The sequence below is a fragment of the Gorilla gorilla genome, chromosome 17, assembly GCF_029281585.2.
Source record: "Gorilla gorilla gorilla isolate KB3781 chromosome 17, NHGRI_mGorGor1-v2.1_pri, whole genome shotgun sequence".
NCBI classification, from domain to species: domain Eukaryota; kingdom Metazoa; phylum Chordata; class Mammalia; order Primates; family Hominidae; genus Gorilla; species Gorilla gorilla.
In genome coordinates this window covers 30,917,297-30,929,243 of record NC_073241.2, presented here as the reverse complement: position 1 = coordinate 30,929,243, position 11,947 = coordinate 30,917,297, and the positions used below count along the sequence as shown (strand labels likewise).

Here is an 11,947-nt window from a genome sequence, read left to right as displayed (position 1 = left end):
ACATTTAGTAAGTCAAGCTGGAGGTCAGGGGCTGGAGCCCACAGCCTGGGCTCTGCAGAGCTGTGGCGGCTCAGACTCAGCCCAGAGAACATGGAGGTATGCTTAGGGTCACACAGTGGGCCACAAGTGCCACCTGAGGTGTCAGATACTTGTGGGCCTGGGACACCTGGATGATGAAGGGTCCAGCATGGGCTGGAGCAGTGCCAGGGGTTGGGGTTCTGAGAAGCATCTGTGGCCACTTCCAGAGAATGACCTGAATTTCCTGAGAGTTTGTTGCCAGGCGTTGTGGTGGGCGCTTTGCATTTCATGCCTGCCATAGAGGTCTGTTACCTGTCCCATTCACAGAACAGCACATAGAGGCCTAGAAATCAGCCTCCTGTGCTGAGAGCCACCTCAAGGGTCATAGAAGAGGCTGGGACCCAAGCATAGGCCCATGTGACTCTAGGGAGTCACTTATCTGAAGCCTCAAGTCATCTGTGACATGGCAGAGGCTGGGAGGTAGAGTGTATTCACACAGTTGGCAGAGCGGGGATGTCCCCTGGGGGTCTCAGAGGCCAGGGATGGCATGCCTGCTGTGCAACGGGCAACATGATTTCTTTCTATGGAGGAACCTTGCATGGGGGTGCCGGAGAAAGCCTTGTCCCTGCTGTGGCCCAGCAGCCTCCTGCTTCTGAGACCCCCACCAGGGGATCCAAGATTCCTTGAGGTGGGGTCCAGGGTTTCTCCTGAGTCACCAAGTGGACCCCTGGACCTAAACTCTGGTCTGAGGGCTCTAAGCCAGAGTCTTTCCAGGGAATTCCTGTACTCTCCCACTGGAACAGGGTGGGTTTTCATCATTCTCTTTTCAAAAACAAAAAATAATTAGCAGAAATAATTCACTGGTGGTTGGGGGGAATTGGAAGATTCAGATAATCAAAGAGTTAAAACAGGCTGGGCATGGTGGCTCATGCCTCTAATCCCAGCACTTTGGGAGGCTGAGGCAGGCTGATCACCTGAGGTTGGGAGTTCGAGACCAGCCTGACCAACATGTAGCAACCCAGTCTCTACTAAAAGTATGTAATTAGCCAGGTGTGGTGGTGCATGCCTGTAGTCCCAACTACTTGGGAGGCTGAGGCAGCATAATTGCTTGAACCTGGGAGGTGGAGGTTGCAGTGAGCCAAGGTTGTGCCATTGAACTCCAGCCTGGGGGACACAGCGAGACTCCATCTAAAAAAAAAAAAATTGGAAAAGTTGTTGGGCATATAATCCACACAAAAATATCCTCAATCACATTAGAGTGGCCAACATGCCAATTCAAGAAATTTAGAGTACCTTTGTGAAGTACTATACAGGACAACAATCACCAAGACACAGTTATCAGATTCTCCAAGGTCAACATGAAAATAAAAGCCTCAACAGGAGTTAGAGGAAAGGGTCAGGTCACTTTCGAGGGGAACTCTATTAGGCTAACAGTGGACCTATCAGCAGAAACCTTACAATCCTTAAAATCTTAGGAGCCTATTTTCAGCATCCTTAAAGAAAATAAATTCCAACCAATAATTTCATATCCTGCCAAACTAAGCTTCATAAGCAAAGAAGAAATAAAATCCTTTCCCGGCAAGAAAATGCTAAGAGAATTTGTTATCATTACACTAGCCTTACAAGAGGTTCTTTAGGGAAATGAAAAATAAAACCTGCTAACATAAAACACACTTAAATACATAGCCCAAAGACCATGTAAAGCAACTACACAGTTGAATCTACAAAACAACCAGCTAACAAAACAATGACAAGATATAAATCTCACATATCGATATTAACCTTGAATGTAAATGGTCCAAACACCCCACTTAAGAGGGACAGAGTGGTAAGTTGGAAGACTCAACCATATACTATCTTCAAGAGACCTATCTAATATGTAATGCCATCCATGGGATGAAAGGAAAGGGTTGGAGAAAGATCTCTCATACAAATGAAAAACAAAAAGACCAGAGGTTGCTATTGCTATGTCATATAAAACAGACTTTAAACCAACAACAGTAAAAAAAAAAAAAACAAATAAAAGGCATTACATAATGATGAAGCATTTAGTTCAACAAGAAGACATAAAAATCCTGAAAATATAGGCATCCAACATTAGGGCACTCTGATTCATAAAACAAATACTTCTAAACGTACAAAAAGACTTAGACAGCCACACAATAATAGTGGGGGCGAGTTACTGGGTGCAGCACACCAACATGGCATGTGTATACATATGTAACTAACCTGCACGTTGCGCACATGTATCCTAAAATTTAAAGTATAATTTAAAAAAAAATAGTGGGGGATTTGAACATCCCACTGACAGCTTTAGACAGATCAATCATTGTGATGAAAACTAACAAAGAAATTCTCTTTTTTAAAATGTATTATTATTATTATACTTTTCTAAGTTTCAGGGTACATGTGCACAACGTGCAGGTTTGTTACATATGTATACATGTGGCATGTTGGTGTGCTGCACCCATTAACTTGTCATTTAGCATTAGATATATCTCCTAATGCTATCCCTCCCTGCTCCCCCCACCCCACAACAGTCCCCGGTGTGTGATGTTCCCCTTCCTGTGTCCATGTGTTCTTATTGTTCAATTCCCACCTATGAGTGAGAACATGTGGTGTTTGGTTTTTTGTCCTTACGATAGTTTGCTGAGAATGATGGTTTCCAGCTTCATCCATGTCCCTATAAAGGACATGAACTCATCATTTTTTATGGCTGCATAGTATTCCATGGTGTATATGTGCCACATTTCCTTCATCCAGTCTATCATTGTTGGACATTTGGGTTGGTTCCAAGTCTTTGCTATTGTGAATAGTGCCGCAATTAACATACGTGTGCATGTGTCTTTATAGCAGCGTGATTTATAATCCTTTGGGTATATATCCAGTAATGGCATGGCTGGGTCAAATGGTATTTCTAGTTCTAGATCCCTGAGGAATGGCCACACTGACTTCCACAATGGTTGAACTAGTTTACTGTCCCACCAACAGTGTAAAAGTGTTCCTATTTCTCCACATCCTCTCCAGCACCTGTTGTTTCCTGACTTTTTAATGATCGCCATTCTAACTGGTGTGAGATGGTATCTCATTGTGGTTTTGATTCGCATTTCTCTGATGGCCAGTGATGATGAGCATTTTTTCATGTGTTTTTTGGCTGAATAAATGTCTTCTTTTGACAAGTGTCTGTTCATATCCTTCGCCCACTTGTTGATGGGGTTGTTTTTTCTTGTAAATTTGTTGGAGTTCATTGTAGATTCTGGATATTAGCCTTTTGTCAGATGAGTAGGTTGCAAAAATTTTCTCCCATTCTGTAGGTTGCTTGTTCACTCTGATGGTGGTTTCTTTTGCTGTGCAGAAGTTCTTTAGTTTAATTAGATCCCATTTGTCAATTTTGGCTTTTGTTGCCATTGCTTTTGGTGTTTTAGACATGAAGTCCTTGCCCACGCCTATGTCCTGAATGGTATTGCCTAGGTTTTCTTCTAGGGTTTTTATGGTTTTAGGTCTAACATGTAAGTCTTTAATCCATCTTGAATTACTTTTTGTATAAGGTGTAAGGAAGGGATCCAGTTTCAGCTTTCTACATATGGCTAGCCAGTTTTCCCTGCGCCATTTATTAAATAGGGAATCCTTTCCCCATTGCTTGTTTTTGTCAGGTTTGTCAAAGATCAGATGGTTGTAGATATGCGGCATTAATTCTGAGGGCTCTGTTCTGTTCCATTGGATTATATCTCTGTTTTGGTACCAGTACCATGCTGTTTTGGTTACTGTAGCCTTGTAGTATAGTTTGAAGTCAGGTAGCGTGATGCTTCCAGCTTTGTCCTTTTGGCTTAAGATCGACTTGGCAATGCAGGCTCTTCTTTGGTTCCATATGAACTTTAAAGTAGTTTTTTCCAATTCTGTGAAGAAAGTCATTGGTAGCTTGATGGGGATGGCATTGAATCTATAAATTACCTTGGGCAGTATGGCCATTTTCACAATATTGATTCTTCCTACCCATGAGCATGGAATGTTCTTCCATTTCTTTGTATCCTCTTTTATTTCATTGAGCAGTAGTTCGTAGTTCTCTTTGAAGAGGTCCTTCACGTCCCTTGTAAGTTGGATTCCTAGGTATTTTATTCTCTTTGAAGCAATTGTGAATGGGAGTTCACTCATGAATTGGCTCGCTGTTTGTCTTTTATTGGTGTATAAGAATGCTTGTGATTTTTGCACATTGATTTTGTATCCTGAGACTTTGCTGAAGTTGCTTATCAGTTTAAGGAGATTTTGGGCTGAGATGATGGGGTTTTCTAGATATACAGTCATGTCATCTGCAAACAGGGACAATTTGACTTCCTCTTTTCCTGATTGAATGCCCTTTATTTCTTTCTCCTGCCTGATTGCCCTGGCCAGAACTTGCAACACTATGTTGAATAAGAGTGGTGAGAGAGGGCATCCCTGTCTTGTGCCAGTTTTCAAAGGGAATGCTTCCAGTTTTTGTCCATTCAGTATGATATTGGCTGTGGGTTTGTTATAGATAGCTCTTATTATTTTGAGATATGTCCCATCAATAACTAATTTATTGAGAGTTTTTAGCATGAAACGTTGTTGAATTTTGTCAAAGGCCTTTCCTGCATCTATTGAGATAATCATGTGGTTTTTTCATTGGTTCTGTATATATGCTGGATTATGTGTGTTGATTTGCATATGCTGAACAAGCCTTGCATCCCAGGGATGAAGCCAACTTGATCTTGGTGGATAAGCTTTTTGATGTGATGCTGGATTTGGTTTGCCAGTATTTTATTGAGGATTTTTGCATCAATGTTCATCAGGGATATTGGTCTAAAATTCTCTTTTTTTGTTGTGTCTCTGTCAGGCTTTGTTATCAGGATGATGCTGGCCTCATAAAATGAGTTAGGGAGGATTCCCTCTTTTTCTATTGATTGGAATAGTTTCAGAAGGAATGGTACCAGCTCCTCTTTGTACCTCTGGTCAAATTTGGCTGTGAATCCATGTGGTCCTGGACATTTTTTGGTTGGTAGGCTATTAATTATTGCCTCAATTTCAGAGCCTGTTATTGGTCTATTCAAGGATTAAAGTTCTTCCTTGTTTAGTCTTGTGAGGGTGTATGTGTCGAGGAATTTATCCATTTCTTCTAGATTTTCTAGTTTATTGTATAGAGGTGTTTATAGTATTCTCTGATGGTAGTTTGTATTTCTGTGGGATCGGTGGTGATATCCCCTTTATCATTTTTTATTGTGTTTATTTGATTCTTCTCTCTTTCCTTCTTTATTAGTGTTGCTAGTGGTCGATCTATTTTGTCGATCTTTGCAAAAAACTAGCTCCTGGATTCATTGATTTTTTGAAGGCTTTTTGTGTCTCTATTTCCTTCAGTTCTGCTCTGATCTTAGTTATTTCTTGCCTTCTGCTAGCTTTTGTATGTGTTTGCTCTTGCTTCTCTAGTTCTTTTAGTTGTGATGTTAGGGTATCGATTTTCAATCTTTCCTGATCTCTCTTGTGGGCATTTAGTGCTATAAATTTCCCTCTACACACTGCTCTATATGTGTCCCAGAGATTCTGGTATGTTGTGTCTTTTTTCTCTTTGGTTTCAAAGAGCATCTTTATTTCTGCCTTCATTTCATTATGTACCCAGTAGTCATTCAGGAGCAGGTTGTTCAGTTTCCATGTAGTTGGGCCGTTTTGAGTGAGTTTCTTAATCCTGAGTTCTAATTTGATTGCACTGTTGTCTGAGAGACAGTTTGTTGTGATTTCTGTTCTTTTACATTTGGTGCGTAGTGCTTTCCTTCTAACTATGTGGTCAATTTAAGTATAAGTGAGATGGGGTGCTGAGAAGAATGTATATTCTGTTGATTTGGGGTACAGAGTTCTGTAGATGTCTGTTAGGTCCACTTGGTGCAGAGCTGAGTTCAAATCCTGGATATCCTTGTTAACTTTCTGTCTCGTTGATCTGTCTAATGTTGACAATGGGGTGTTAAAATCACCCATTATTATTGTGTGGGAGTCTAAGTCTCTTTGTACATCTCTAAGGATTGGCTTTGTGAATCTGTGTGCTCCTGTATTGGGTGCATATATATTTAGGATAGTTAGCTCTTCTTGTTGAATTGATCCCTTTACCATTATGTAATGGCCTTCTATGTCTCTTTTGATCTTTGTTGGCTTAAAGTCTGTTTTTCCTGAGACTAGGATTGCAACCCCTGTTTTTTTTTGTTTTCCATTTGCTTGGTAGATCTTCCTCCATCCCTTTATTTTGAACCTATATATGTCTCTGCATGTCAGATGGGTCTCCTGAATACAGCACACTGATGGGTCTTGACTCTTTATCCAATTTGCCAGTCTGTGTCTTTTAATTGCAACATTTAGCCCATTTACATTTAAGGTTAATATTGTTACGTGTGAATTTGATCCTGTCATTATGATGTTAGCTGGTTATTTTGCCCATTAGTTGATGCAGTTTCTTCCTAGCATCGATGGTCTTTACAATTTGGCATGTTTTTGCAGTGGCTGGTACTGGTTGTTCTTTCCGTGTTTACTGCTTCCTTCAGGAGCTCTTGTAGAGCAGGCCTGGTGGTGACAAAATCTCTCAGCATTTGCTTGTCTATAAAGGATTTTCTTTCTCCTTCACTTATGAAGCTTAGTTTGGTTGGATATGAAGTTCTGTGTTGAAAATTCTTTTCACTAAGAATGTTGAATATTGGCCCCCACTCTCTTCTGGCTTGTAGAGTTTCTGCTGAAAGATCCGCTGTTAGTCTGATGGGCTTCCCTTTGTGGGTAACCCGACCTTTCCCTCTGGCTGCCCTTAACCTTTTTTCCTTCATTTCAACCTTGGTGAATCTGACAATTCTGTGTCTCAGGGTTGCTCTTCTCATAGAGTATCTTTGTGGTGTTCTCTGTATTTCCCGAATTTGAATGTTGGCCTGCCTTGCTAAGTTGTGGAAGTTTTCCTGGATAATATCCTGAAGAGTGTTTTCCAGCTTAGTTCCATTCTCCCCGTCAATTTCAGGTACACCAATCATAAGTAGATTTGGTCTTTTCACATAGCCCCATATTTCTTGGAGGCTTTGTCCATTTCTTTTTACTCTTTTTTCTCTAAATTTCTCTTCTCACTTCATTTCATTCATTTGACCTTCAATCACTGATCCCCTTTCTTCCACTTGATCAAATCGGCTACTGAAGCTTGTGCGTGTGTCACGTAGTTCTTGTGCCATTGTTTTCACCTCCATTTGGTCATTTAAGGTCTTCTCTATGCCGTTTATTCCAGTTAGCCATTCATCTAATCTTTTTTCAAGGTTTTTAGCTTCCTTGCGATGGGTTCGAACATCCTCCTTTAGCTTGGAGAAGTTTGTTATTACCAACCTTCTGAAGCCTACTTCTGTCAACTCATCAAAGTCATTCTCCATCCAGCTTTGTCCCATTGCTGTGGAGGAGCTGTGACACTTTGGAGGAGAAGAGGTGCGGTGGTTTTTAGACTTTTCAGCTTCTCTGCTCTGGTTTCTCTCCATCTTTGTCATTTTATCTACCTTTGGTCTTTGATGATGGTGACCTACAGATGGGGTTTTGGTGTGGATGTCCTTTTTGTTGATGTTGATGCTATTGCTTTTGCTTGTTAGTTTTCCTTCTAACAGATTCCTCAGCTGCAGGTCTGTTGGAGTTTGCTGGAGGTCCCCTCCAGACCCTGTTTGCCTGGGTATCATTGGCAGAGGCTTCAGAACAGCAAATATTGCAGAACAGCAAATGTTGCTGCCTGATCCTTCCTCTGGAAGTTCTGTCTCAGAGGGGCACCTGGCTGTATGAGGTGTCAGTTGACCCCTACTGGGAGGTGTCTCTCAGGCTACTTGGGGGTCAGGGACACACTTGAGGAGGCAGTCTGTCCATTCTCAGAGCTTAAACTCCATTCTGTGGGAACCACTGCTCTCTTCAGAGCTGTCAGACAGGGAAGTTTAAGGCTGTAGAAACTTCTGCTGTAGAAAGTTTCTGCTGCCTTTTGTTCAGCTATGCCCTGCCCCTAGAGATGGAGTCTACAGAGGCAGGCAGTCCTCGTTGAGTTGTGGTGGGCTCCACCCAGTTCAAGCTTCCCGGTAGCTTTGTTTACCTAGTCAAGCCTCAGCAATGGCGGATGCCCCTCCCCCAGCCTGTCTGCTGCCTCCCAGTTCGATCTCAGACCGCTGCGCTAGCAGTGAGCAAGGCTCCATGGGCGTGTGATCCTCCGAGCCAGGTGCGGGATATAATCTCCTTGTGTGACATTTGCTAAGACTGTTGGAAAAGCGCAGTATTAGGGTGGAAGTGTCCCAATTTTCCAGGTACCATCTGTCATGGCTTCCCTTGACTAGGAAAGGGAAATCCCCCAACCCCTTGTACTTCCTGAATGAGGTGATGCCCCACCCTGCTTCAGCTCACCCTCTCCGTGGGCTACACCCACCGTCCAACCAGTTCCAGGTACTTCAGTTGGAAATGCAGAAATCATCTGTCTTCTGTGTTGATAGTGCTGGAAGCCGTAGACCAGAGCTGTTCCTATTTGGCCATCTTGGTGCCTCCCCTTGTTTTTTTTTTTTTTTTTTTCTGATTTCAACTTAACAGCAGAACTCAACCATGCTGATGGTGCAGACACATGTTGGTGGGAACTTTTCATTGTTTGATTCTGACATTTATGATACATGGATTCACTTACTAAAGTTTTATAGAGAGAGTAATAACCATTTAATCACCTAGATGATATTTCCTTTATAAAATCAAACATATCTGGTGGTTTTAGAGTAATATTTTTTACCTCAGTCACTTGTGTTTATTAGACAAGAATACTAAGTGTCAAGATGTTTGCATTGCCTTTCATATTTTTATTTAGGGGACAGTGTAATGATAAATGACTTTGAATATATAACCAGACACACCTTCATACACCCCCAAATCTGTGCTAATTTACTGTTTTTTATATTTCATGCATGAAGATAAATTGTTTTTACCCATGGATTAAAGCAAAATGATACAATGATACCTGAATCCTGGCCAAATAACATGAAACGGCAACTGCAAAATTGTTCTGCAAAATTTTACAAGGTATTATGGTATTGAGGATATCCCAAGAAAACTTGAGAGGCATTATCTTTCTCATTGGAGACTGACATTCCTGTATCAAGTAAAGTCTCAGGAAAAAGAACCATGTGTGACTATTTTAATGCAACCTCGGTTGAAATAAAATGATTAAAAGTAGTGTTTATCTTGTTGATAACTGAGAGGCAAATATTAAAAATTTTGTTCTGAGATGAAGAGAGTTCACATGGTAAGTCTCTGGGATGTGAAATAAACTGGGAAAGCACCAGGACCATTTCTAAGACATACAGTTAATTAGGGTTTGGATAAACAGAATAATGTTCCCCACTCCCTAAAAAAGATATTAGATGCTGGAAATACATTACAATTCATGGCAAAGAGAATATAAGGTTGCAAATGGGATCAAAATTGCTGATATGCTGATGAAAAATAAGAAGACTATTATGAATTATCATGGTGGGCCCAGTAGAATCATAAGCATCAAAAACCATGGAAGAGTGAAGAATAAACCGTATCAAAGTGATAGATCATGAGAAAGACTCAATTGGATATATTTTTAATTGTTTGCTTTAGTGAGTCTTTCCACTTTAGCATACATTTTATTCAATTCAACTGTGCAAATGTGATTCATTTTATATGCCTGTCACTGAATTGGGTGCTAAAAATAAAATGAGAGAACACAAAATAACAAAAATTGATTTCTAAAGATGGAGGGCAAAGGGCATTAGGAATATAGATAGTGTGCACCCTATACAGGCATGATTGTAAATGTATTCATTATATATAGAGAGTAATAATTATATATATATATATATAATTATTTGGCTTAGAAAAGAGTGCAGGGGGTATATTATCAAGAATTTAGCGTCAAGGTTAATCAAGAATAAGTGAGTAAAATAAAAATAATAATGATGGTAATAATTTCAAACACTGAAGAAAGAACATTGATGATATGAAGTCATTTTTTTTCAGATCTACAAAATATGTTTCTTCTATGCCATTAGGATGAACACAGTTTTCACTTATGTTATCTTTTAAAAATGCCTTTAATTGTCAAGCTAGCATTAGAATCTCAGCCAACATCTTCCATCTTCTCTTCCACATTTTTACATTCTTTCAGGATCACAGGCCTAAGACCCATGACCTGGTCACCTGTCATTTGGCCTTTGTCCACCTAGTAATGCTCTTCACTGCAATGGAGTTTTTGTCTCCAGACATGTTTGAGTCACTGAATTTTCAGAATAACTTTAGATGTAAAGCTTTCTTTTCTTTTTTTTTTGGAGATGGAGTCTCACTCTGTTGCCCAGGCTGGAGTGCAGTGGCACGACCTCAGCTCACTGCAAGCTCCACCTCCCGGGTTCACGCCATTCTCCTGCCTCAGCCTCCCATGTGGCTGGGACTACAGGCGACTGCCACAACGCCCGGCTAATTTTTTTTGTATTTTTTAGTAGAGACGGGGTTTCACCATGTTAGCCAGGATGGTCTTGATCTCCTGACCTCGTGATCCACCAGCCTCGGCCTCCCAAAGTGCTGGGATTACAGGCGTGAGCCACCGCGCCCAGCCTAAAGCTTTCTTCTATTTGCACAAGGTGATGAGGGGCCTCTCAATCTGCACCACCTGCCTCCTGAGCATGCTCCAGGCCATTACCATCAGCCCCAGCACCTCCTGGTTGGTGAGATTTAAACATAAATTTACAAAATACGATATCCTGGGCTTATTCGTTTTTTGGTTTAGCAATTTGTCTTTCAGTAGTGACATGATAATCTACACTGTAGGTTATTCCAATGACCCAGATGATTTTGAATATCAGCAAATATTGCACATTTTTCCCAATGAATGTCCTCATCAGGGCGCTATTTCTTATGCTGTCATTATCCAGAGATACCTTCTTCATAGGAATCACGCTGCTCTCAATTATATACATGGTCATTCTTTTGTCCAGGCATCAGAGGCACTCCCAGCACTTTCACAGCAGCAGCCTTATATTAAGGACCTCTCTAGTGAAAATGGCCACCAAGACCATCCTGATGCTGGTGAATTTCTTTGTGCTGATGTACTCAGTGGACTTCATCCTCTCATCATCCGCAATGCTGTTATGGGTAATTGGCCCTGTCACCTATGGTGTCCACAAGTTTTTGGTCAATGCCCATGCCACTGTCAGTCCTCTGGTGCTAATCAGATCTGATAAAAGAATCATCAATATTCTGCAAAAGTTGCAATGGAAGTGCCATCTATTTTTAACAAGTTGGTGATAAAATTTTCTAAAAATTATTTCTTTGTAATCAAATAAATTATACAAAAAGCACATAATTTTCTTTCTGATTTAAATAAAACATGTGAATTGTACTTTTATAATATCTCAATATCTTTTAATTTTTTGGTGCCAAGAACTTTGTGCTTTCCTCAATTCAATGTCCACTATGATTTTGTATTCTCAAGGTCTGTCTCTCACCCCTTCATTTTAATTTTACCTTTATACAGGAAAATGTTATTTTCTTCTTGAGTACACTCTTACGCAGCTCCTATTGGCAAGCAAATCTCTTAGTTTTAATTTTTGAAATTATTTTAATTTTTCTTATTTATTGAAGATATTTAGCTATATTCAAATTCTAGCTTGAATAAAAAATTTTTTAAGCATAATTTTAAAATTTGTTTTTAATTGAAAATAACATTGTGTAAGTTTATTATGTATGTTTTGAATTACATATAGATTATAAAATGATTAAATCTAGCTAATTAACAAATGCATGATCTAAAAGTTTTTGTTTTTTGTGGTGACAACACTTAACATCAACTACCTTTTCATTTTTCAGGACTGCAATATATCATAATTAAGTATGGCTGCCGTGCTGCATAACAGATCTTGTAAAATATATTGCTTCTATC

The 11,947-nt window shown here is 40.1% G+C and overlaps 1 pseudogene; it reads left to right on the top strand.

The window, feature by feature from the left end:
• Positions 1-10,084: 10,084 nt before the first annotated feature.
• On the top strand, positions 10,085-11,313 carry LOC129528160 (putative vomeronasal receptor-like protein 4; annotated as a pseudogene).
• The last annotated feature ends 634 nt before the right edge of the window (positions 11,314-11,947 follow it).